The sequence below is a fragment of the Nerophis ophidion genome, linkage group LG28 (genome assembly GCF_033978795.1).
Source record: "Nerophis ophidion isolate RoL-2023_Sa linkage group LG28, RoL_Noph_v1.0, whole genome shotgun sequence".
Taxonomy (NCBI): domain Eukaryota; kingdom Metazoa; phylum Chordata; class Actinopteri; order Syngnathiformes; family Syngnathidae; genus Nerophis; species Nerophis ophidion.
In genome coordinates this window covers 10,088,517-10,114,686 of record NC_084638.1, presented here as the reverse complement: position 1 = coordinate 10,114,686, position 26,170 = coordinate 10,088,517, and the positions used below count along the sequence as shown (strand labels likewise).

General features: G+C 42.9%; 1 protein-coding gene across 1 annotated transcript in view; it reads left to right on the top strand.

Annotated features, from left to right (window-relative positions):
• carmil3 (capping protein regulator and myosin 1 linker 3) overlaps nt 1-26,170 on the top strand; it is a 253,752-nt gene that overhangs the window by 25,853 nt on the left and 201,729 nt on the right. The gene's annotated exons all lie outside the window — the stretch shown is intronic.

The window sequence follows — 26,170 nt, the reverse complement described above, 5'->3', positions numbered from 1 at the left end:
CTTGCCAAAAAGAGGCTTAGTAAGTGGTCTGTATTGTATATAAAACAGTCAAGATGGCAAAAAAAATAGGCCCTTGGCAAGGGCTGACTTATTTTTGGTATTGCGGAGAACACAGATTGTACATTAGAATCCCGGACAAGCCCCCAAATTGTTGCGTGCGATCAGGGAATAAAATACGCTGGTCAATCCCGAGTTCTTTTGGATGACGTATTGAGTAAAAAGGACCCCAGACAGTGGTACAAAACCAAGTTTTACTGAACTTTCAGGAGACCAGCCCTTACCATGCAACCATAGCATAAACAAGCCAGGTCTTGAATCCAGACAAAAAGAGTCAGATTATGTAGAGCTGCTTCTTCAAAACAGATAAGGACCTGGCCAAAACAGCTCTGTGAGCCGACAAACCGAGGCCCTAAAGACAAAACAAAGAGTTTAATATCGGACATAAGATAACAATGGTGTGTAAACTTTTGACCACGACTGTATCGGGTTATGACCAAAAGGACAAGATCATGGGAACAAGAGGCCGAAATTAGTTTCCTCCGCCGGGGGGCGGGGCTCTCCCTTAGGGTGAGAAGCTCTGTCATCCGGGAGGAGCTCAAAAGTAAAGCCTCTGATCCTCCACATCGAGAAGATCCAGATGAGGTGGTTCGAGGATCTGGTCTGGATGCCACCCGAATGCCTCCCTCGGGAGGTGTTTAGGGCACGTCCGACCGGTAAGGACAAAATCACGGTTACAAGCGGCCGAAATGAGTTTCCTCCGCCGGGTGGCGGGGCTCTACCTTAGAGAAAGGGTGAGAAGCTCTGCCATCCGAGAGGAACTCAAAGTAAAGCCCCGGCTCCTCCACATGGAGAGGAACCAGATGAGGTGGTCCGGGGATCTGGTCAGGATGCGACCCGAACGCCTCCCTCGGGAGGTGTTTAGGGCACGTCTGACCGGTAAGGACAAGATCACGGGTACAAGCGGCCGAAATTAGTTTCCTCCGCCGGGTGGCGGGGCTCTACCTTAGAGAAAGGGTGAGAAGCTCTGCCATCCGAGAGGAACTCAAAGTAAAGCCCCGGCTCCTCCACATGGAGAGGAACCAGATGAGGTGGTCCGGGGATCTGGTCAGGATGCGACCCGAACGCCTCCCTCGGGAGGTGTTTAGGGCACGTCTGACCGGTAAGGACAAGATCACGGGTACAAGCGGCCGAAATTAGTTTCCTCCGCCGGGTGGCGGGGCTCTACCTTAGAGAAAGCGTGAGAAGCTCTGCCATCCGAGAGGAACTCAAAGTAAATCCCCGGCTCCTCCACATGGAGAGGAACCAGATGAGGTGGTTCAGGGATCTGGTCAGGATGCCACCCGAAGGCATCCCTCGGGAGGTGTTTAGGGCACGTCCGACAGGTAAGGACAAGATCATGGGTACAAGCGGCCAAAATGAGTTTCCTCCACCGGGGGGCGGGGCTCTCCCTTAGGGTGAAAAGATCCGTCATCCGGGAGGAGCTCAAAAGTAAAGCATCTGATCCTCCACATCGAGAGGATCCAGATGAGGTGGTTCGAGGATCTGGTCTGGGTGCCACCCGAATGCCTCCCTCGGGAGGTGCTTAGGGCACGTCCGACCGGTAAGGACAAGATCACGGGTACAAGCAGCCGAAATGAGTTTCCTCCGCCGGGTGGCGAGGCTCTACCTTAGGGTGAGAAGCTCTGCCATCCGAGAGGAACTCAAAGTAAAGCCCCGGCTCCTCCACATGGAGAGGAGCCAGATGAAGTGGTTCGAGGATCTGGCCTGGGTGCCACCCGAACGCCTCCCTCGGGAGGTGTTTAGGGCACGTCCGACCGGTAAGGACAAAATCACAGGTACAAGCGGCCGAAATGAGTTTCCTCCGCCGGGTGGCGGGGCTTTACCTTAGAGAAAGGGTGAGAAGCTCTGCCATCCGAGAGGAACTCAAAGTAAAGCCCGGGCTCCTCCACATGGAGAGGAACCAGATGAAGTGGTTCGGGGATCTGGTCAGGATGCCACCCGGACGCCTCCCGAGGGAGGTGTTTAGGGTACAGCTGACCGGTGGAAGACCTAGGACACTTTGGGAAGACTATGCCTCCCGGCTGGCCTGGGAATGCCTCGGGATCCCCTGGGAGGACCTGGACCACGTGGCTGGGGAGAGGGAAGTCTGGGCTTCCTTGCTTAGACTCTTTCTACCGGCGACCGGACCACGGATAAGCGGAAGAAAATGGACTGATGGGTGGATGCATCTGCGGCTTAAAGTCTGGTTGTGGCTAATATCCGGGAAACTAAATTCTTATCAAATTTAGTGGGTGCGGCCACATTGATCATGGGTGGTACTGAACTTAGGACCAAAAAACACACACTTCTAGTGGAAAAACCGGACCTTTTATCTCTGCTTGAATCGTTGTAGCGAGAAGAGAACGGAACAGAGCATTGGGTCGTGGAGAAAAGCCGTGGCTAGAGCGATAAAATCAGAGGCCGCCTAAGCTGGCGACAGACTCGTACGTTCAAATGTTTGCACACTTCTGTCAACGCCCCCGTTGTTTTGTGTAATATGCTTGCATAACGGCGGCTCCTCACGCCTCCTCGGAGTCCGACGCCCCGCACTGTGAGGATCCACGTTTGCCGTCTGACTGTGCCGGATATGAGCCTCGGGTGTTGTAATTAAGACGTGCGCTTTACTCGACGGCCCGACCACACGTCGCCGGCCCCCGCGGCAGAGAGTCTATGAGCTGTGACCTTCTCTCCTCTCCCACCAGGAGACAAACCTGTCTCTCCCCCGCAGTCCTGCCGTCTTCAGTCCGTCTATTCATGCACCCGATTCCGTTTTATTTCAGTGCTGGACTTTTTATATCGAAGGATATAAAACACACGACGGGGCGTTGACCTTATGAATTCATGTCCTCTCATTGGCCGTATCTCTTGCGGTGCAGGCCGTGTTAAATTCCGGGACCTGGGGCCGTTAAAGACCCGTGTCCCGTAAAGCGTTCCCTATCATCACAAAGGTTGACCTACGGACACCCTCGGTCTTGGAGGTACTGCAGTCCAGGTGGAGGCTCAGAGGGGGCAAAGCCTTCTTCATTCCGGTTCTAATGCACTTTTTTTGGGGGGGTTGGGGGCTGTATAGCTCGCTCGGGAGAGTGGCCGAGCCAGCAACTTGAGGGTTCCAGGTTCGATCCTGGTGAGAGCGGACGTTGTGCAGTAGGGGATTGTTTTATTATGCAATGTTTTGATGCATTCATTTCATGTATGATATTAGTAGTTAGTACATTACATATATACTTTATGTGTGTACCGTATTTTCCGGACTACAAAACACTACTTTTTTTTTCCCAACGCTTTGAATCCTGCGTTTGAAAAAAAACGTGCAACTAATTAATGTTTTGTATTCAACGAATACTTTTCATGTATTGAACTGACTTGTCTGTGCTATGGCAGAATTAAATAATAAACAGGAAGTCAATGTCCCGTTTAGTGCCTTCAACCGGAAGCAAAACCGCCTGCTTGTCCTTTTCATATTTTACAATATAACTAAAATAATTCTTACTTACTAAACCAGTAAGTATAGCTCGTGCCAGCAACTTGAGGGTTCCAGGTTCGATCCTGGTGACAGCAGACGTTGTGCAGTAGGGGATTGTTTTATTATGCAATGTTTTGATGCATCCATGAAATGAATGCACCAACGTATGATTTTAGTACATTACATATATACTTTATGTGTGTACCGTATTTTCCGGACTACAAAACACTACTTTTTTTTTCCCAACGCTTTGAATCCTGCGTTTGAAAAAAAACGTGCAACTAATTAATGTTTTGTATTCAACTAATACTTTTCATGTATTGAACTGACTTGTCTGTGCTATGGCAGAATTAAATAATAAACAGGAAGTCAATGTCCCGTTTAGTGCCTTCAACCGGAAGCAAAACCGTCTGCTTGTCCTTTTCATATTTTACAATATAACTAAAATAATTCTTATTTACTAAACCAGTCCAATGTTTGATGCCTGGGGGAGTGTTTTCATTTGCAGGTAAGCCTTCTTCATTGCGGTTCTAATGCACTTTTTTTGGGGGGGGGTGGGCCGTATAGCTCGTGCCAGCAACTTGAGGGTTCCAGGTTCGATCCTGGTGACAGCAGATGTTGTGCTGTAGGGGATTGTTTTATTATGCAATGTTTTGATGCATCCATGAAATGAATGCACCAACGTATGATATTAGTACATTACATATATACTTGAAGTGTGTAACGTATTTTCCGGACTACGAAACACTACTTTTTTTTTCCGAACGCTTTGAATCCTGCGTTTGACAAAAAACGTGCAACTAATTAATGTTTTTTTCTTCGATGACGGCCATAAATGTTTTGTATTCAACGAATACTTTTCATGTATTGAACTGACTTGTCTGTGCTATGGCAGCATTAAATAATAAACAGGAAGTCAATGTCCCGTTTAGTGCCTTCAACCGGAAGCAAAACCGTCTGCTTGTCCTTTTCATATTTTACAATATAACTAAAATAATTCTTACTTACTAAACCAGTCCAATGTTTGATGCCTGGGGGAGTGTTTTCATTTGCAGGTAAGCCTTCTTCATTGCGGTTCTAATGCACTTTTTTTTGGGGGGGGTGGGCCGTATAGCTCGTGCCAGCAACTTGAGGGTTCCAGGTTCGATCCTGGTGACAGCAGATGTTGTGCTGTAGGGGATTGTTTTATTATGCAATGTTTTGATGCATCCATGAAATGAATGCACCAACGTATGATATTAGTAGTTTTACATATATACTTGAAGTGTGTACCGTATTTTCCGGACTACGAAACACTACTTTTTTTTTCCGAACGCTTTGAATCCTGCGTTTGACAAAAAACGTGCAACTAATTAATGTTTTTTTCTTCGATGACGGCCATAAATGTTTTGTATTCAACGAATACTTTTCATGTATTGAACTGACTTGTCTGTGCTATGGCAGCATTAAATAATAAACAGTAAGTCACTGTCCCGTTTAGTGCCTTCAACCGGAAGCAAAACCGTCCATGTTTGTTCTTTTCATATTTTACAATATAACTAAAATAATTCTTACTTACTAAACCAGTCCAATGTTTGATGCCTGTGGGAGTGTTTTCATTTGCAGGTAATGTAATTAAAGCTAGCGTCAATAGCATTAGCATACATGCTAACAATGTTATTCTTAATGTACGATGACATTATCTTTGTTTTGGAAATTCACCAAAACGTCACCTTGGAGCGATTGAGTCTGTTTAGCTGATTGGAGAGCTAGCTCCCGCAGCTATGACCATGACTTCTGTTTTGTTCGATCAGCCGTTTTACTGCCGTGTTGCATTCTAACGTTTACAAAATCTTTCGTACCAGTATATAGCGGCAGCTAATATACGTAAAAAAATTAATTAATAAGTAAATAAAAGTTCATAAAATTGGTGGGTGCGGATTAAATACCGGTTCGCGTAACAATTATATACAAAGCAATGTTTTTTAGAGCGCAAAAGTACGACTCCTGTTAACTTAGTTGTTGGCTGACTTTTTCTAACATTAATTTACGATTTTGAATGCATAAAAAAAAATGTGATTTAAATTTGGGGTGTGATTGATAGGCATGATTCCTCCCAAAAAGTGTGTTTCCCAATGAATGTGCCGAGGAAAACCCTACATCTGCACGTTACACAAGCATCTTCTCTGTCCAATTTTAAAACCCCTCTTAAAATTCATATCCACTGTTTGTATTCCAATGATCCTAGGAGCTATGTTGTCTGGGGGTTTTCATGCCCCCTGGTAGGGTCTCCCAAGACAAACAGGTCCTAGGTGAGTGATCAGACAAAGAGCAGCTCAAAGACTTCTATGGAATTACAACGAAATGAACCCAGATTTCCCTCGCCCGGACGTGGGTCACCGGGGCCCCGCTCTGGAGCCAGGCCCGGAGTTGGGGCACGATGGCGAGCGCCTGGTGGTCGGGCCTGTTCCCATGGGGCCCGGCCGGGCACAGCCCGAAGAGGCAACGTGGGTCATCCCTCCAATGGGCTCACCACTCATAGGAGGGGCCATAGAGGTCGGGTGCATTGTGAGCTGGGCGGCAGCCGAAGGCAGGGCACTTGGCGGTCCGATCCTCGGCTACAGAAGCTAGCTCTTGGGACGTGGAACGTCACCTCACTGGGGGGGAAGGAGCCTGAGCTAGTGCGCGAGGTAGAGAAGTTCCGGCTGGATATAGTCGGACTCACCTCGACGCACAGCAAGGGCTCTGGAACCAGTTCTCTCGAGAGGGACTGGACCCTCTTCCACTCTGGCGTTGCCGGCAGTGAGAGGCGACGGGCTGGGGTGGCAATTCTGGTTGCCCCCCGGCTCAAAGCCTGTACGTTTGAGTTCAACCCAGTGGACGAGAGGGTAGCTTCCCTTCGCCTTCGGGTGGGGGGACGGGTCCTGACTGTTGTTTGTGCTTACGCACCAAACAGCAGTTCAGAGTACCCACCCTTTTTGGGTACACTCGAGGGAGTACTGGAAAGTGCTCCTCCGGGTGATTCCGTTGTCCTACTGGGAGACTTCAACGCTCATGTTGGCAACGACAGTGAAACCTGGAGAGGCGTGATTGGGAAGAATGGTCGCCCGGATCTAAACCCGAGTGGTGTTTTGTTATTGGACTTTTGTGCTCGTCACAGTTTGTCGATAACAAACACCATGTTCAAACATAAGGGTGTCCATATGTGCACTTGGCACCAGGACACCCTAGGCCGCAGTTCCATGATCGACTTTGTAGTTGTGTCATCGGATTTGCGGCCTTATGTTTTGGACACTCGGGTGAAGAGAGGGGCGGAGCTTTCTACCGATCACCACCTGGTGGTGAGTTGGCTGCGATGGTGGGGGAGGATGCCGGACAGACCTGGCAGGCCCAAACGCATTGTGAGGGTCTGCTGGGAACGTCTGGCAGAGTCTCCTGTCAGAGAGAGTTTCAATTCACACCTCCGGGAGAACTTTGAACATGTCACGAGGGAGGTGCGGGACATTGAGTCCGAGTGGACCATGTTCCGAACCTCTATTGTCGAGGCGGCTGATTGGAGCTGTGGCCGCAAGGTTGTTGGTGCCTGTCGTGGCGGTAATCCCAGAACCCGTTGGTGGACACCAGCAGTGAGGGATGCCGTCAAGCTGAAGAAGGAGTCCTATCGGGTTCTTTTGGCTCATAGGACTCCGGAGGCAGTGGACGGGTACCGACGGGCCAAGCGGTGTGCAGCTTTAGCGGTCGCGGAGGCAAAAACTCGGACATGGGAAGAGTTCGGGGAAGCCATGGAAAACGACTTCCGGACGGCTTCGAAGCGATTCTGGACCACCATACGGCGCCTCAGGAAGGGGAAGCAGTGCACTATCAACACCGTGTATGGTGCGGATGGTGTTCTGCTGACTTCGACTGCGGATGTTGTGGATCGGTGGAGGGAATACTTCGAAGACCTCCTCAATCCCACCAACACGTCTTTCTTTGAGGAAGCGGTGCCTGGGGAATCTGTAGTGGACTCTCCTATTTCTGGGGCTGAGGTCGCTGAGGTAGTTAAAAAGCTCCTCGGCGGCAAGGCCCCGGGGGTGGATGAGATCCGCCCGGAGTTCCTTAAGGCTCTGGATGCTGTAGGGCTGTCTTGGTTGACAAGACTCTGCAGCATCGCGTGGACATCGGGGGCGGTACCTCTGGATTGGCAGACCGGGGTGGTGGTCCCTCTCTTTAAGAAGGGGGACCGGAGGGTGTGTTCCAACTATCGTGGGATCACACTCCTCAGCCTTCCCGGTAAGGTTTATTCAGGTGTACTGGAGAGGAGGCTTCGCCGGATAGTCGAACCTCGGATTCAGGAGGAACAGTGTGGTTTTCGTCCTGGTCGTGGAACTGTGGACCAGCTCTATACTCTCGGCAGGGTTCTTGAGGGTGCATGGGAGTTTGCCCAACCAGTCTACATGTGCTTTGTGGACTTGGAGAAGGCATTCGACCGTGTCCCTCGGGAAGTCCTGTGGGGAGTGCTCAGAGAGTATGGGGTATCGGAATGTCTTATTGTGGCAGTCCGCTCCCTGTATGATCAGTGTCAGAGCTTGGTCCGCATTGCTGGCAGTAAGTCGGACACGTTTCCAGTGAAGGTTGGACTCCGCCAAGGCTGTCCTTTTTCACCGATTCTGTTCATAACTTTTATGGACAGAATTTCTAGGCGCAGCCAAGGCGTTGAGGGGTTCTGGTTTGGTGGCCACGGGATTAGGTCTCTGCTTTTTGCAGATGATGTAGTCCTGATGGCTTCATCTGGCCGGGATCTTCAGCTCTCACTGGATCGGTTCGCAGCCGAGTGTGAAGCGACCGTAATGAGAATCAGCACCTCCAAGTCCGAGTCCATGGTTCTCGCCCGGAAAAGGGTGGAGTGCCATCTCCGGGTTGGGGAGGAGACCCTGCCCCAAGTGGAGGAGTTCAAGTACCTAGGAGTCTTGTCCACGAGTGGGGGAAGAGTGGATCGTGAGATCGACAGGCGGATCGGTGCGGCGTCTTCAGTAATGCGGACGTTGTATCGATCCGTTGTGGTGAAGAAGGAGCTGAGCCGGAAGGCAAAGCTCTCAATTTACCGGTCGATCTACGTTCCCATCCTCACCTATGGTCATGAGCTTTGGGTCATGACCGAAAGGATAAGATCACGGGTACAAGCGGCCGAAATGAGTTTCCTCCGCCGGGTGGCGGGGCTCTCCCTTAGAGATAGGGTGAGAAGCTCTGCCATCCGGGAGGAGCTCAACGTAAAGCCGCTGCTCCTCCACATCGAGAGGAGCCAGATGAGGTGGTTCGGCCATCTGGTCAGGATGCCACCCGAACGCCTCCCTAGGGATGTGTTTAGGGCACGTCCAGCTGGTAGGAGGCCACGGGGAAGACCCAGGACACGTTGGGAAGACTATGTCTCCCGGCTGGCCTGGGAACGCCTCGGGATCCCCCGGGAAGAGCTAGACGAAGTGGCTGGAGATAGGGAAGTCTGGGCTTCCCTGCTTAGGCTGCTGCCACCGCGACCCGACCTCGGATAAGCGGAAGATGATGGATGGATGGATGTTTGTATTCCGCCTTTGTTTTTAATGACTGTTGTTTTTATTCATTTTATTGATCGTCTTTTAGCGCGCTGGTGCATTTTATGAGTTGTCCACTTTCCTTGTTGTGCAACACCTTGTGTAGCAGCTATTGTTTTTGCCATAAATAAGCTTTATAAATACAGTTGTGCGTGTGTGTGTGTGTGTGTGTGTGTGTGTGTGTGTGTGTGTGTGTGTGTTCTTGTATTTCTACCCTTCTTGAAACATCAACAAGGAAAAGTACCGTCCATATGAGGACCGATAAACAAGTTAGGATTTTTCAAATTGATTGTCTGTTTTAAAAGTGCTCCCCCTCTGGTCAACATATGAAATGACAAGTTGTGTAAGAAAGTAAAATGTGCCCCAAAGGGGCAAAATTTATTAAAAAAATTAAAAATATATGTATTTAGAGACATACTGTAATAACTTGAAGTAAATAATGAAGATTAAAAACAAATTACAAACAAAAACTTTTTTACTGAAAGCAGTTTTTTTCGCCTTTTTTTGCTGATAAAATTGGGAACAATTTCTCATATTCTATTCTCTATTTAATGTAAAATTATTACTTTTTAATGCAAAATGGTGACGTGTCATATAAAATCGTGACCTTTTATCATTATGGTGACAATTTGTTTGTTGTTCTTGTAAAACGGTGAAATTTTTTGAGTAAAATTATGACTTTTGTCATCATTTTACCAAGCAAAATTCAGATTATTATCTTAATATTGCCAACATTTAAAATAAAACATTCTTATAATTGCAGCCCTTTGAGAAACTAGTGATTTAGGGCTGTATAAGTAAACATTGATTGATTCATTATAAAATTGTGACTTTTGTCCGGTAAAATTACGACTCTTTTCCTAAAAATGCGAACATTTTTAAGCTTTTCTTGTAAAATTGCGAGAGTTATCCAGTAAAATTCCAACTTTTATCATAACGTCGCACAAATGTTAATTTTTTTTCTTGTAAAATTTTGACTTGTTGTGGAAAATGACCACTTTTATTATAACACTGCCAACATTCTAAGTTTTTCTTGTAAAATTCCAACTCATTCCAACTCAACAAGCTTTTTTTTTATATTTGCATAGTATGTATGTATTATTAATGTTGTAAATTCACATCTTTATATATCTAGAAAGGCTGGTCCTAAAGAGGTAGTCAATTTTTTGTCAGGTCCTCAGAAGTTCAGAAATACACGTGTGTGTGTGTGTGTGTGTGTGTGTGTGTGTGTGTGTGTGTGTGTGTGTGCGTGCGTGCGTGCGTGCGTGCGTGCGTGCGTGCGTGCGTGCGTGCGTGCGTGCGTGCGTGCGTGCGTGCGTGCGTGCGTGCGTGCGTGCGTGCGTGCGTTTTATTTCTACCCTTCTTGAAACATCAACCAGGAAAAGTACCGTCCATATGAGGACCGATAGACAAGTTAGGTATTTTCAAATTGACTGTCTGTTTTAAAAGTGCTCCCCCTCTGGTCAACATATGAAATAACAAGTTGTGTAATAAAGTAAAATGTGCCCCTAGGGGGCAAAATTTATTTTTAAAAATATGTATATAGAGACATACTGTAATAATTTGAAGTAAATAATGATTAAAAAAAATTACAAACAAAAACTTTTTTACTAAAAGCAGTTTTTTTCCACTTTTTTTCTGATAAAATTGGGAACAATTTCTCATATTCTATTGTCTAATGTAAAATTATTACTTTTTAATGCAAAATGGTGACATGTTTCATATAAAATCGTGACCTTTTTATCATTATGGTGACAATTTGTTTGTTGTTCTTGTAAAACGGTGACATTTTTTGAGTAAAATGATGACTTTTGTCATCATTTTGCCAAGCAAAATTCAGATTATTATCTTAATATTGCCAACATTTAAAAAAAAAAAAAAAATCTTATAATTGCAGCCCTTTGAGACACTGTTGATTTAGGGCTATATAAGTAAACATTGATTGATTATAGAATTGTGACTTTTGTCCGGTAAAATTAAGACTCTTTTTGTAAAATTGCTAACATTTTTAAGCTTTTCTTGTAAAATTGCGACAGTTATCGAGTAAAATTCCAACTTTTATCATAACGTCGCACAAATGTTAATTTTTTTCTTGTAAAATTTTGACTTGTGGAAAATGACAACTTTTATTATAACACTGCCAAAATTCAAAGTTTTTCTTGTAAAATTCCAACTCATTCCAACTCAACAAGCTTTTTTTTTTATATTTGCATAGTATGTATGTATTATTAATGTTGTAAATTCACATCTTTATATATCTAGAAAGGCTGGTCCTAAAGAGGTAGTCATTTTTTTTCTCAGGTCCTCAGAAGTTCAGAACTACACGTGTGTGTGTGTTTGTGTGTGTGTGTTCTTGTATTTCTACCCTTCTTGAAACATCAACAAGGAAAAGTACCGTCCATATGAGGACCGATAAACAAGTTAGGATTTTTCAAATTGACTGTCGGTTTTAAAAGTGCTCCCCCTCTGGTCAACGTATGAAATAACAAGTTGTGTAAGAAAGTAAAATGTGCCCCTAGGGGGCAAAATTAATTTTTAAAAATATGTATATAGAGACATACTGTAATAATTTGAAATAAATAATGATTTAAAAAAATACAAACAAAAACTTTTTTACTAAAAGCTGTTTTTTTTTACTTTTTTCTGATAAAATTGGGAACAATTTCTCATATTCTATTCTCTAATGTAAAATTATTACTTTTTAATGCAAAATGGTGACATGTTTCATATAAAATCGTGACCTTTTATCATTATGGTGACAATTTGTTAGTTGTTCTTGTAAAACGGTGACATTTTTTGAGTAAAATGATGACTTTTGTCATCATTTTACCAAGCAAAATTCAGATTATTATCTTAATATTGCCAACATTTAAAATAAAACATTCTTATAATTGCAGCCCTTTGAGAAACTAGTGATTTAGGGCTGTATAAGTAAACATTGATTGATTATAAAATTGTGACTTTTGTCCGGTAAAATTACGACTCTTTTCGTAAAAATGCTAAAATTTTTAAGCTTTTCTTGTAAAATTGCGACAGTTATCGAGTAAAATTCCAACTTTTATCATAACGTCGCACAAATGTAAATTTTTTTTTTGTAAAATTTTGACTTGTGGAAAATTAAAACTTTTCTTATGACTGGCAAAATTCAAAGTTTTTCTTGTGAAATTCCAACTCAACAATTTTTTAAAATATATTTGCATAGTACATATGTATTATTAATGTTGTAAAAACACATCTTTATTTATCTAAAAAGGCTGGTCCTAAAGAGGTAGGCATTTTTTTGTCAGGTCCTCAGAAGTTCAGAACCACACGAGTGTGTGTGTGTGTGAGCTTATTGCATGTCATTAATTGTGCACAGGAGGCGTGTGTTTATTGCTGTGCGGTGCAAACGGGCGTGTCAAATGTCTCCCAGTTTTGCACTCCGTCTACAGCGTGCGTGTTTTTAATGCCCTTGCGGTGGTGCCACAAATACCGCCAGTGACCAAACGCTGGCTGTGATCCTCGACTCGTGGCTGCACGCACACCACCCGCAGGCACACTTTGATTTTGCCGCATGTCGTTTAAAGTGCAGGAATCGGTGCCTGGCTGCGTATGATTTACACCCAGTTCCGGGAGAAACCTTATTTCTGTTTATACCGTGTACTCGCACTCCGTTCCAGCCGTGACGGTTTGGCCGTGGGGCGTAGCGGCTATTTCTTTGAAGCGGTGGCGTCGCGGCGAGGTCACCCGTGCACACTCGCCGACAAGTCTTTATTCCTCTTTGTTTATTCCTCCCAAGTAAAAATATCAAAATATCGTAGGGTACATGAAACATATGTTTATTATTGTAATTTAGTCCTTAAATAAAATACTGAACATACTAGACAACATGACTGCTAGTAGTAAGTAAACAAACAAAGACTTCTAATTAGTCTAATTTGTAACATATTGTGTCATTTATCGACCTATTATTTTGTCTACATTATAAAGGACAAGCTGTAAAAAATTATTATTAATCTACTTGTTCATTTACTGTTAATATATTCTTATTTTCTCTTTTAACATGTTCTATCTACACTTCTGTTAAAATGTAATAATCACTTATTTTTCTCTTCTTTAAAACTTTACATTAGTTTTGGATGATACCACACATTTAGGTATCGATCCGATACCAAGTAGTTACAGGATCATACATTGGTCACATTTAGAGTCCTTAAAGGTTATAAACATAATATAATTTTTTTTTTAAATGAATATTTTGTGATGCTAAAAAATATCGATGTAATCATAGTCGTATCGACTAGATACGCTCTTGTCCTTGGTATGTCAGGTGTAGATCCACCCATGGCGTTTGTTTACATTGTGTATAGTGAAGCATGTTTCGCTCTTCCTCGTCCTCCAGTGATAATGCTACTTGTAAGAAACTCCCTTTATTTGTCGCCGTGGAGGCGAGGATTAGTGATTTAGACGTAGTTAAAACACTACGGGTGGACGTTAGCCGCTAGCTCGCTAGCCACGTCTCAAAGCACCTCTTCCTGGGGGCGTTCCAGTGTTGTAACTACACCTGTATCGTCACTTTTTAGGCCAAAATGCGTCCGTTCTCCCTTTTCTGTCGACACACACTGTGTCTGCTTGTAGGTACTCTGTGTGTGCGCACTGCCGAACATGCTCTTCTGCTCGTAAAACCAGCAAGCCGCCATGTCAGTTTGAAAAAGGGCGGGGGGGACCGGTACTTTTTAGAGGCGGTATAGTACCGAATATGATTCATTAGTATCTCAGTACTATACTTGTAACCTAATATAGTATTTTACGGACTATAAAGCTTAGATAGAATAAAAAGTTTTCCATCTATTAGCCGCACCTGACTATAAGCCGCAGACATAAACGTTGCTAAAAGTTTTTTTTTGTACATAACATATGTCGGATATGCTTTGGTGTAAATATTGTGCCACAGTCACATTCGTAAGCATTTTTTTGTTTTGTCTGTCTTCTTGTGTTCTCCTTGCTTTTAGCTTAGGGCCCATTTGTTGGCTCACAACTGTTTTGGTCAGTTCCTTATCTGTTTTTGAAGAAGCAGCCGCGCTCCTTTCTGTTTTCGCTCTACAGAATCTGACTCTTTTTGTTGGGATTTAAGATCTGGTTTGCTGATGCTATGGTTGCATGGTAAGGGCTGGTCTCCTGAAGGTTCAGTAAAATGTGGTATAGTACCATTCTGTCTTGGTGATCCTTCTTACTCCACATATGTCATCCGAAAGAATTTGGGATTGACCAGCTTGTTTTATTCCCTGATCCCACGCAACAATTTGGGGGCTTGTCCGGGATTCTAATGTACAATCTGTGTTCTCCGCAATACCAAAGTAAGTCAGACCGTGCCCAAGGGCCGATTTTTTTTTAGCCATCTTGACTAAGCCTCTTTTTGGTAACGTTGGCTCAAAAAATTGGACACCACTGGTTCCTTTGTTATTAATTCAACATACATTCTGTTTTATTATGTTAGGGTTTTTTTTGTATAAAGATTGTGCGTTATCCGTATAAATCACAAGGTTTTATCCTTTTCTGGCATGATTTCCCACCAGTAGAATATCATCCCAGAATGTATTATGCGGCAGTAGCGCTTTATGAAACATTAACACCCACGAAGGGACCTTTACATCTTCAGAAAACCTCCAAATTTCAGATGGGCTCATCACAGTACTTTCAGCGATACAGGCCAATTTTGATATCAGGCATGGACTCCGGAAAATAAGTGTTATTTTTTAATCCATAGTCATGTTTAATGCTGCTAGTATTTTCCCATGTCTTGTGTTATCTTATGTCCACTCGTAAATTCTTTGTTTTGTCTTAAGGGCTCCCTGTTTGTCGGTTCACAGAGCTGTTTTAGCCAGCTCCTTTGAAGAAGCAGCTGCGCTCCTTTCTGAGCGACATGGGCTGTTTTCGCTCCACACTTCACGGTGGCAGAGGGGTTAGTGCGTCTGCCTCACAATACGAAGGTTCTGCAGTCCTGGGTTCAAATCCAGGCTCGGGATCTTTCTGTGTGGAGTTTGCATGTTCTCCCCGTGAATGCGTGGGTTCCCTCCGGGTACTCCGGCTTCCTCCCACTTCCAAAGGCATGCACCTGGGGATAGGTTGATTAGCAACACTAAATTGGCCCCAGTGTGTGAATGTGAGTGTGAATGTTGTCTGTCTATCTGTGTTGGCCCTGTGATGAGGTGGCGACTTGTCCAGGGTGTACACCGCCTTCCGCCCGATTGTAGCTGAGATAGGCACCAGCGCCGCCCGCGACCCCGAAAGGGAATAAGCACTAGAAAATGGATGGATGGATAAGATGATGTTTTGTTTGGATTTAGACCTGGCTTGCTGAAGATATGGTTGTATTGTAAGGGCTGGTCTCCTACAACTTCAGTAAAACGTGGCGCTGTACCATTCGGTCTCTGGGGTTCTTTTTACTTATTTCAATTGTTAGTTTTTCCTTTATTACCTCTTGTGTTATTTATTTTACCCCATATTTTTTCCCACAACCGCACCTTAAGTTGGAGTCTTTAATCTTGTTATATGCACATATAATGACAATAAAGTATATTCCATTCTATTCTATTCTACTCCACATATACAGTTGTGGTCAAAAGTGCACATAAACTTGTAAAGAACATAATGTCATGGCTGTCTTGAGTTTCCAATGATTTCTACAACTGTAATTTTTTTGTGATAGAGTGACTGGAGCACATACTTGTTGTTCACAAAAAAAAACATTCATGAAGTTTGGTTATTTTATGAATTTATTATGGGTCTACTGAAAATGTGAGGGTCAAAAGTATACATACAGCAATGTTAGTATTTGCTTACATGTCCCTTGTCAAGTCTCTAAGGCGCTTTAGGTGGCCATCCACAAGCTTCTGCTTGAATTTTGGACCACTCCTCTTGACAAAATTGGTGCAGTTCAGCTAAACGTGTTGGTTTTCCTGACGTGGACTTGTTTCTTCAGCATTGTCCACACGTTTAAGTCGGGACTTTGGGAAAGCCATTCTAAAACCTTCATTCTAGCCTGATTTAGCCATTCCTTTACCACTTTTGGCGTGTGTTTGGGGTCATTGTCATGTTGTGCCCAAGACCCAACCTCCGGGCCGATGATTTTAGCTTGTCCTGAAGAATTTGGAGGTAATCCTCCTTTTTTATTGTCCCATTTACTCTCTGTAAAGCACCAGTTCCATTGGCAGCAAAAACAGGCCCAGAGCATAATACTACCACCCCCACGCTTGACGGTAGGCATGGTGTTCCTGTGATTAAAGGCCTCTCCTTTTCTCCTGCAAACATATTGCTGGGTATTGTGGTCAAAAAGCTCCATTTTTGTTTCATCTGACATTACATGGACAAAGATAAGACCTTCTGGAGGAAAGTTCTCCGGTCATATGTGTCATCCAACAGAACTTCCATCCATCTTCTTCCACTTATCCGAGATCGGGTCGTGGGGGCAGCAGCCTAAGCAGGAAAGCCCAGACTCCCCTCTCCCCAGCCACTTCATCCAGCTCCTCCCGGGGTATCCCGAGGCGTTCCCAGGCCAGCCGGGGGACATAGTCTTCCCAACGTGTCCTGGGTCTTCCCTGTGGCCTCCAACCGGTCGGACGTTCCCTAAACACCTCCCTAGGGTGGCGTTCAGGTAGCATCCTGACCAGATGCCCAAACCACCTCACCTGGTTCCTCTCCATGTGGAGGAGCAGCGGCTTTACTTTGAGTTCCTCCCGGATTGCAGAGCTTTCACCCTATCTCTAAGGGAGAGCCCCGCCACCCGGCGTAGGAAACTCATTTCGGCCGCTTGTACCAGTGATCTTGTCCTTTCGGTCATAACCCAAAGCTCGTGACCATAGGTGAGGATGGGAACGTAGATCGACCGGTAAATTGAGAGCTTTGCCTTCCGGCTCAGCTCCTTCTTCACCACAACGGATCGATACAGCGTCCGTATTACTGAAGACGCCGCACCGATCTCACCATCCACTCTTCCCTCACTCATGAACGAGACTCCGAGGTACTTGAACTCCTCCACTTGGGGCAGGTTCTCCTCCCCAACCCGGAGATGGCACTCCACCCTTTTCCAGGCGAGAACCATGGACTCGGACTTGGAGGTCCTGATTCTCGTCCCAGTCGCTTCACACTCAGCGGCGAACCGATCCAGTGAGAGCTGAAGATCCTGGCCACACCAACAGAACTTGGTGTGTTTTATTCCCTGAGAGGAAAACCGGTCGCGCTCAACGATTGGATTCTATTCATGCCTTGTTACCAGACACCTAAAGAAGGAAGCTCCCGGCCAATATGCCTTGTTACCAGACACCTAAAGAAGGAAGCTCCCGGCCAATATGTCTTGTTCAGTAGATCGAATCGGCCCCCAGCTGGGGGCCTGAATTATTAATGCCTTTGTTTACGCGACGAGGCCCTCTACCAGATTGCCAAGCCGGCAAGGGGAAGTGATGCTCCGGTCTTTCTCTTCCTATTCTTTACTCCGGTGATTCGTTCCGGTTGGCCGGACCAACGCCGCAAGGCTCCGTGTTGCAGTTATGTAGAAGTGGGGACTGATACTACTTCGTTCCTTGTGAGTGCAACCTTTTATGTAAAAAAACTAATATCTTGAGCTTTTTTTGGGTCCATGTGGATCTGTCGGTGGTCAGCTTTTAGGCGTCTCGGTCGTGGAAAAGTTTCGGGGGATTGGAAGACTATGTGGGGACCGATACTTGGCAGGCTCCGTGTTGCAGTTATGTAGAAGTGGGGACTGATACTTCTTCGTTCCTTGTGAGTGCAACCTTTTATGTAAAAAACTAATATATCATGAGCTTTTTTTTGGGTCCATGTGGATCTGTCGGTGGTCAGCTTTTGGCGTCTCGGTCGTGGAAAAGTTGCGGGGGATTGGAAGACTATGTGGGGACCGATACTTGGCAGGCTCCGTGTTGCAGTTATGTAGAAGTGGGGACTGATACTTCTTCGTTCCTTGTGAGTGCAACCTTTTATGTAAAAAACTAATATCTTGGGCTTTTTTTGGGTCCATGTGGATCTGTCGATGGTCAACTTTTGGCGTCTCGGTCGTGGAAAAGTTGCGGGGGATTGGAAGACTATGTGGGGACCGATACTTGGCAGGCTCAGTGTTGCAGTTATGTAGAAGTGGGGACTGATACTACTTCGTTCCTTGTGAGTGCAACCTTTTATGTAAAAAAACTAATATCTTGAGCTTTTTTTGGGTCCATGTGGATCTGTCGGTGGTCAGCTTTTAGGCGTCTCGGTCGTGGAAAAGTTGCGGGGGATTGGAAGACTATGTGGGGACCGATACTTGGCAGGCTCCGTGTTGCAGTTATGTAGAAGTGGGGACTGATACTTCTTCGTTCCTTGTGAGTGCGACCTTTTATGTAAAAAACTAATATATCTTGAGCTTTTTTTGGGGTCCATGTGGATCTGTCGGTGGTCAACTTTTGGCGTCTCGGTCGTGGAAAAGTTGCGGGGGATTGGAAGACTATGTGGGGACCGATACTTGGCAGGCTCCGTGTTGCAGTTATGTAGAAGTGGGGACTGATACTTCTTCGTTCCTTGTGAGTGCAACCTTTTATGTAAAAAACTAATATATCATGAGCTTTTTTTTGGGTCCATGTGGATCTGTCGGTGGTCAGCTTTTGGCGTCTCGGTCGTGGAAAAGTTGCGGGGGATTGGAAGACTATGTGGGGACCGATACTTGGCAGGCTCCGTGTTGCAGTTATGTAGAAGTGGGGACTGATACTTCTTCGTTCCTTGTGAGTGCAACCTTTTATGTAAAAAACTAATATCTTGGGCTTTTTTTGGGTCCATGTGGATCTGTCGATGGTCAACTTTTGGCGTCTCGGTCGTGGAAAAGTTGCGGGGGATTGGAAGACTATGTGGGGACCGATACTTGGCAGGCTCAGTGTTGCAGTTATGTAGAAGTGGGGACTGATACTACTTCGTTCCTTGTGAGTGCAACCTTTTATGTAAAAAAACTAATATCTTGAGCTTTTTTTGGGTCCATGTGGATCTGTCGGTGGTCAGCTTTTAGGCGTCTCGGTCGTGGAAAAGTTGCGGGGGATTGGAAGACTATGTGGGGACCGATACTTGGCAGGCTCCGTGTTGCAGTTATGTAGAAGTGGGGACTGATACTTCTTCGTTCCTTGTGAGTGCGACCTTTTATGTAAAAAACTAATATATCTTGAGCTTTTTTTGGGGTCCATGTGGATCTGTCGGTGGTCAACTTTTGGCGTCTCGGTCGTGGAAAAGTTGCGGGGGATTGGAAGACTATGTGGGGACCGATACTTGGCAGGCTCCGTGTTGCAGTTATGTAGAAGTGGGGACTGATACTTCTTCGTTCCTTGTGAGTGCGACCTTTTTATGTAAAAAAAACTAATATCTTGAGTTTTTTTGGGGTCTATGTGGATCTGTCGATGGTCAGCTTTTGGCGTCTCGGTCGTGGAAAAGTTGCGGGGGATTGGAAGACTGTGGGGACCGATTCTTGGCAGGCTCCGTGTTGCAGTTATGTAGAAGTGGGGACTGATACTTCTTCGTTCCTTGTGAGTGCAACCTTTTATGTAAAAAACTAATATCTGGGGCTTTTTTTGGGTCCATGTGGATCTGTCGATGGTCAACTTTTGGCGTCTCGGTCGTGGAAAAGTTGCGGGGGATTGGAAGACTATGTGGGGACCGATACTTGGCAGGCTCCGTGTTGCAGTTATGTAGAAGTGGGGACTGATACTACTTCGTTCCTTGTGAGTGCAACCTTTTATGTAAAAAAACTAATATCTTGAGCTTTTTTTGGGTCCATGTGGATCTGTCGGTGGTCAGCTTTTAGGCGTCTCGGTCGTGGAAAAGTTGCGGGGGATTGGAAGACTATGTGGGGACCGATACTTGGCAGGCTCCGTGTTGCAGTTATGTAGAAGTGGGGACTGATACTTCTTCGTTCCTTGTGAGTGCAACCTTTTATGTAAAAAACTAATATCTTGGGCTTTTTTTGGGTCCATGTGGATCTGTCGATGGTCAACTTTTGGCGTCTCGGTCGTGGAAAAGTTGCGGGGGATTGGAAGACTATGTGGGGACCGATACTTGGCAGGCTCCGTGTTGCAGTTATGTAGAAGTGGGGACTGATACTACTTCGTTCCTTGTGAGTGCAACCTTTTATGTAAAAAAACTAATATCTTGAGCTTTTTTTGGGTCCATGTGGATCTGTCGGTGGTCAGCTTTTAGGCGTCTCGGTCGTGGAAAAGTTGCGGGGGATTGGAAGACTATGTGGGGACCGATACTTGGCAGGCTCCGTGTTGCAGTTATGTAGAAGTGGGGACTGATACTTCTTCGTTCCTTGTGAGTGCAACCTTTTATGTAAAAAACTAATATCTTGGGCTTTTTTTGGGTCCATGTGGATCTGTCGATGGTCAACTTTTGGCGTCTCGGTCGTGGAAAAGTTGCGGGGGATTGGAAGACTATGTGGGGACCGATACTTGGCAGGCTCAGTGTTGCAGTTATGTAGAAGTGGGGACTGATACTTCTTCGTTCCTTGTGAGTGCGACCTTTTATGTAAAAAACTAATATCTTGAGTTTTTTTTTGGGTCCATGTGGATCTGTCGGTGGTCAGCTTTTGGCGTCTCGGTCGTGGAAAAGTTGCGGGGGATTGGAAGACTATGTGGGGACCGATACTTGGCAGGCTCCGTGTTGCAGTTATGTAGAAGTGGGGACTGATACTTCTTCGTTCCTTGTGAGTGCGACCTTTTATGTAAAAAACTAATATTTTGAGCTTTTTTTGGGGTCCATGTGGATCTGTCGATGGTCAGCTTTTGGCGTCTCGGTCGTGGAAAAGTTGCGGGGGATTGGAAGACTATATTATCACGATGCAAATCTCTCTCTCTCGCTCTCTCGCTTTGTCTATTTCGTTTTTCTTCTTTCTCCTCATCGCCCCTCAGCAGGGTACCATTAACCATTCAGCCCAGTGAGGCCTTGAGGAATTGGAAGCGACAGAGCAGAAAAAGAATAGAAAAAACCGAAGCTGGAAAGGAGACGGGGTGGGGGGGAGAAGGGCAAGAAGGGGATGCGGACGGGCCAGTGGCGCTCACCGGGGAGATGGAGGGATTAGGGATTAGGGAAGAAGGCGGCATCGGCGTGAAGAAATTTCCACGGAGACGAAGAAAGAAATCTTAGGGGCGACAGGACACATGAGAGTCTATCACAGACGACAATGGAACCCCGGAAGAAACTGTAGGAAACAATTGCCAATTTGGCTAGGGCGATACGGCTGAAAACTGAAATCACGTTCAGGGTTCAACGGTATACCGGTACTAATATAGTATCGCGGTTCTACTGAATCAAAAACGGTGCTGTACTGTTTGAAAAGTACCGGTTTGCCATTTGTTTTTATTTTTACAGGCATGTTCGGCAGCGCGCGCACACAGAGTACTTACAAGCAGACAGTGTGTAGACAAAAGGGTGAGCGGACGCATTTTGCCTTAAAAAGTAAAGATAAAGATGAAGTTCTAACACCGAAACACCCTCAAGAATAGGTGCTTTAAGACATGGCTAGCTGGCTAGCGGCTAATGTCCATCGGCAATCGAGGTTGGACATTAAATAGCTAAACATGCTTCACTACACACCAGCGTCACATTGTAAACAAAGGCCATGTGTGGGTCTACACCCGGCATCCACTGTAATGATACCGAGTACAAGAGCGTATTTAGTCGAGACAAATTTGCTGCTTCGAGCATGACACAAAATTTTCAGCATTGAATTTTTTATACAGTGAATTTGTTCACAGTTAATATTTTTACACTTAGTTTTTATGCACTGATTTTTTTATGCACTGAATTCTTATACAGTGAATTTTTTTACACTTTTTTTTTTCATACAGTGAATTTTTTACAGTTGATTTTTTTTTCTTGCACTGAAGTTTTATACATTGATTTTTTTTATACACTGAATTTGAATAGAGTGATTTTTTTTTAACACTTAATTTGTATAGAGTGAACTTTATTTTACACTAGATTTGTATAGTGGATTTTTTTTTACACTGAATTTGTATACATTCAATTTTTTCCATAATTTTTTTATACAGTCATTTTTTTACACTGAATTTTTATACAATAAATATGTGTGTAGTCAATTTTTCTACATTGATTTTTTTTTTTTTACTCTGAATTTGTATACAGTGCATTTTTACACTGACTTTATGGACTGAATTTGTTTACACTGAATTTTATAGTGGATTTTTTACACTGAAGATGTATACAGTGAATTTTTTTACACACAATTTTTATGCAGCGAGGTTGTATGCAGTGAATTTTTTTTACACTCAATTTTTGTACACTAAATTTGCATACAGTGATTTTTTTTTTTTACACAGAATTTGTATATATTATTTTTACACTGAATTTGTATACAGTGAATTTTTTGCAATAAATATTTATACACGGAATTTTCATGGACTGAATTTATATACAGTGAATATTTTTACACTGAATTTGTATACAGTGATTTTTTTTTTTACACTGAGCTTCTATGCACTGAATTTTTTTTACACTGAATTTTTGTACACTAAATTTGCATACAGTGATTTTTTTTTTACACAGAATTTGTCTATATTATTTTTACACTGAATTTTTATACACTGAATTTGTATAGAGTGAATTGTTTGCAATACATTTTTATACACGGAATTTTCATGGACTGAATTTATATACAGTGAAAATTTTACACTGAATTTTCATACACTGAATTAGTATACAGTGATTTTTTTTTTTTTACACTGAGCTTTTTTGCACTGAATTTTTTTACATTGAATTTTTATTAGGTGAATTTTTACTCCGAATTTGTACACAGTGAACTTTTTTACACTGGATTTGTATATAGTGATTTTTTTTTTTTTCCACTGAATTTTTATCTAGTGAATTATTTGACACGGAATTTTTGGTACAGTGAATTTGTGCATAGTGAACTTTTTTACAGTGGATTTGTAAATATTGACTTTTTTTATATATTTTTTTTCACTGAATTTGTATACAGTGAATTTTTTTACACTGATTTTTTTTTATACAATAAATATGTAAACAGTGAGTTTCTATGCACTGAATTTGTATACAGTGAATTTTTTGCTATACATTTTTATACACGGAATTTTCATGGACTGAATTTATATACAGTGAGTATTTTTACACTGAATTTTCATACACTGATGTTGTATACAGTGATTTTTTTTTTTTTACACTGAGCTTTTTTGCACTGAATTTTTTTACATTGAATTTTTATACAGTGAATTTGTATTAGGTGAATTTTTACTCTAAATTTGTACACAGTGAACTTTTTCACACTGGATTTGTATATAGTGATTTATTTATTTTTTTCACTGAATTTGTATACAGTGAATTATTTTACACTGAATTTTTGTTACAGTGAATTTGTGCATAGTGAACTTTTTTACAGTGGATTTGTAGATATTGCCTTTTTTTTTTTACACTGAATTTTATACCATATGTATACAGTGAGTTTTTATACACTGAATTTGTATCCATTATTTTTTTTTTACACTGAATTTTGTATGCAGTGCATTTTTTACACTAACTTTTTTGCAATTAATTTTTATACACTAAATTTTCATAGACTGAATTTATATACAATGAAAATTTTACACAGAATTTTCATACACTGAATTAGTATACAGTGATTTTTTTTTTTTTTACACTGAGCTTTTTTGCACTGAATTTTTTTACATTGAATTTTTATACAGTGAATTTGTACTAGGTGAATTTTTACTCTGAATTTGTACACAGTGAACTTTTTCACACTGGATTTGTATATAGTGATTTTTTTTTTCCCACTGAATTTGTATACAGTGAATTATTTTACACTGAATTTTTGGTACAGTGAGTTTATGCACAGTGAACTTTTTTACAGTGGATTTGTAAATATTGACATTTTTATTTTTTCACTGAATTTGTATACAGTGAATTTTTTTACACTGAATTGTTATACATTTTATTTTTTTATACACTGAATTTGTATACAGTGAACTTTTTTACACTGGATTTGTATACAGTGAGTTGTTTTTCTACACTGAGTTTTTATACCGTGAATTTGTATTCAGTGATTTATTTTTTACACTTTGTATACAGGGAATTATTTTACACTGAATTTTTTTTACACTGAATTTTTTATACATTGATTATTTTTATTTTTTTTCCCAGTAAAATTGTCATAAAGACACAAATTAAGCTTCATAAATAAATATTGAAAGTCCACTGTATATTATTATGTTTTGACGTAGCGTACACCAATACTATCCTAATTAAAAAGTTGTTAACTTTAAGTTGTTTATAAAAAAATATTTCCATCTTTCCATACTCTAGATGCTACTAAACTACAACAATTATGTCCTTTACATCTATTTGTCCCCAAACAGAAACCATAGTTAGTATGCCACTTCAGTGCCTGTTTTTTTTTTGTTGCAATTATCTTGTCCCAGACTTTCATCAATAACGACTGCCATTAACCTCTCAGACGGACGATAAAAAACAGCAGGGACGATGCCGTCCGACACTTTTTTTAATGCTTTTACTCACTTTTTACAACACTCCCAGAGTTAAGAGTGTTGCAAATGTCTCAAGTAATAGTACTCTAATCAGAAGGCACGACATTTATTTATTATTCCTGGCTTTGTCCCTTTTGTCCCCATTTGCTAGGGAAATGTCACAAATTGTTTCTGCGAGACAGAAATAATAAATACAACGAAACAGTTTACCGAGAAAATTTCTGTCGCAGTCTCTATAGCAGGCCGATGGGTAAATCAATATAAAAAACACAATATATACAGTATATATCAATATAGATCAATACAGTCTGCAGGGATACAGTACGTAAGCATACATGATTGTATTTCTTTATGAAAAAAAAAAAAAAATCTGGGTGTTGTTGATACATGGCGTTGGCTTCGCATAGTAGGGTTTTAACTTACACTAAAAAGTGTTTTGACCGACTGTAGCCACAGAAAGTGGTTTTCTGAAGTGTTCCTGAGCCCATGTGGTGATATCCTTTACACAAACCGCTGTCGCTTTTTGAAGGCAGTACCGCCTGAGGGGGTCGAAAGTCCGTAATATCATGGCGTACGTGCAGTGATTTCTGCCACGTTATAACGACAATATACCCGCATCAGCAATTAAAACATATCCTATGTGGTACGGTCGAATTTAAAATTGCCAAAACATATTAAAATGTGACAAAAAACGAAAAAAATATTTGCAGGACCCATTCGACCTCATATAAGCTAGTGGTAGCCCTCATAGTCGTAGCGTTGAATTACATCAACAGTGTACAAAACCGGGTTATTTTCTTGGCATCGTCTTGCGGAAATAAGCAGGGGCGTCCATGAAAACGTTAATTGGATGGCAACATATGTTGGTCCAAAACCTGTATGGACCTTTCAGCATTCACAGATGTTTAAGATTGGGCACTAATCCACCCCCGGACCATCACAGATGCTGCCGTTCGAACTTTGCACCTAGAACAATCCGGATGGTTCTTTTCGTCTTTGCTCCGGAGGACACGACCGTGTCCACTGTTTCTGGAAAAAAAATTGAAATGTGTACTTGTTAGACCAAGGAACACTTTCCCCACTTTGCATCAGTCCATCTTAAATGAACTCCAGCCCTAGGGAAGCCGGCGGCGTTTCTGGGTGTTGTTGATACATGGCGTTTGCTTTGCATAGTAGGGTTTTAACTTGCACTGAGCCCATGTGGTGATATCCTTTACACGCCGCTGTCGCCGTATAAGGCAGTGGAACCCCTCGTAGTCGGTTGAGTCCATTGGAAATATATTGAAATATCCTTCTTGAAAATGGCCTTGCAAATATATATCTGCCACTTAACCAACGTTTTGTACTTTTCCTTTGTGCGTTTTAAAAAATGAGTATCGGTGATTTCTCTTCACTTCCTGCTTTTCGTAAAGTGCAACTTGTGATTGGATGCTCACTTTGGAATGGCAAGTGAGTATCCAATCACAGTCTCGTTAACCTCCGGCTACCTAGATAGGCTACTGTCAGCAACTTGTGATCTGATTGGCTATCGCGACTGTCTATCAACTGTATGTGTTTTCAAATTCATCCGGGTGTGGCTCTCCTGACCTTCGTAGCACCAC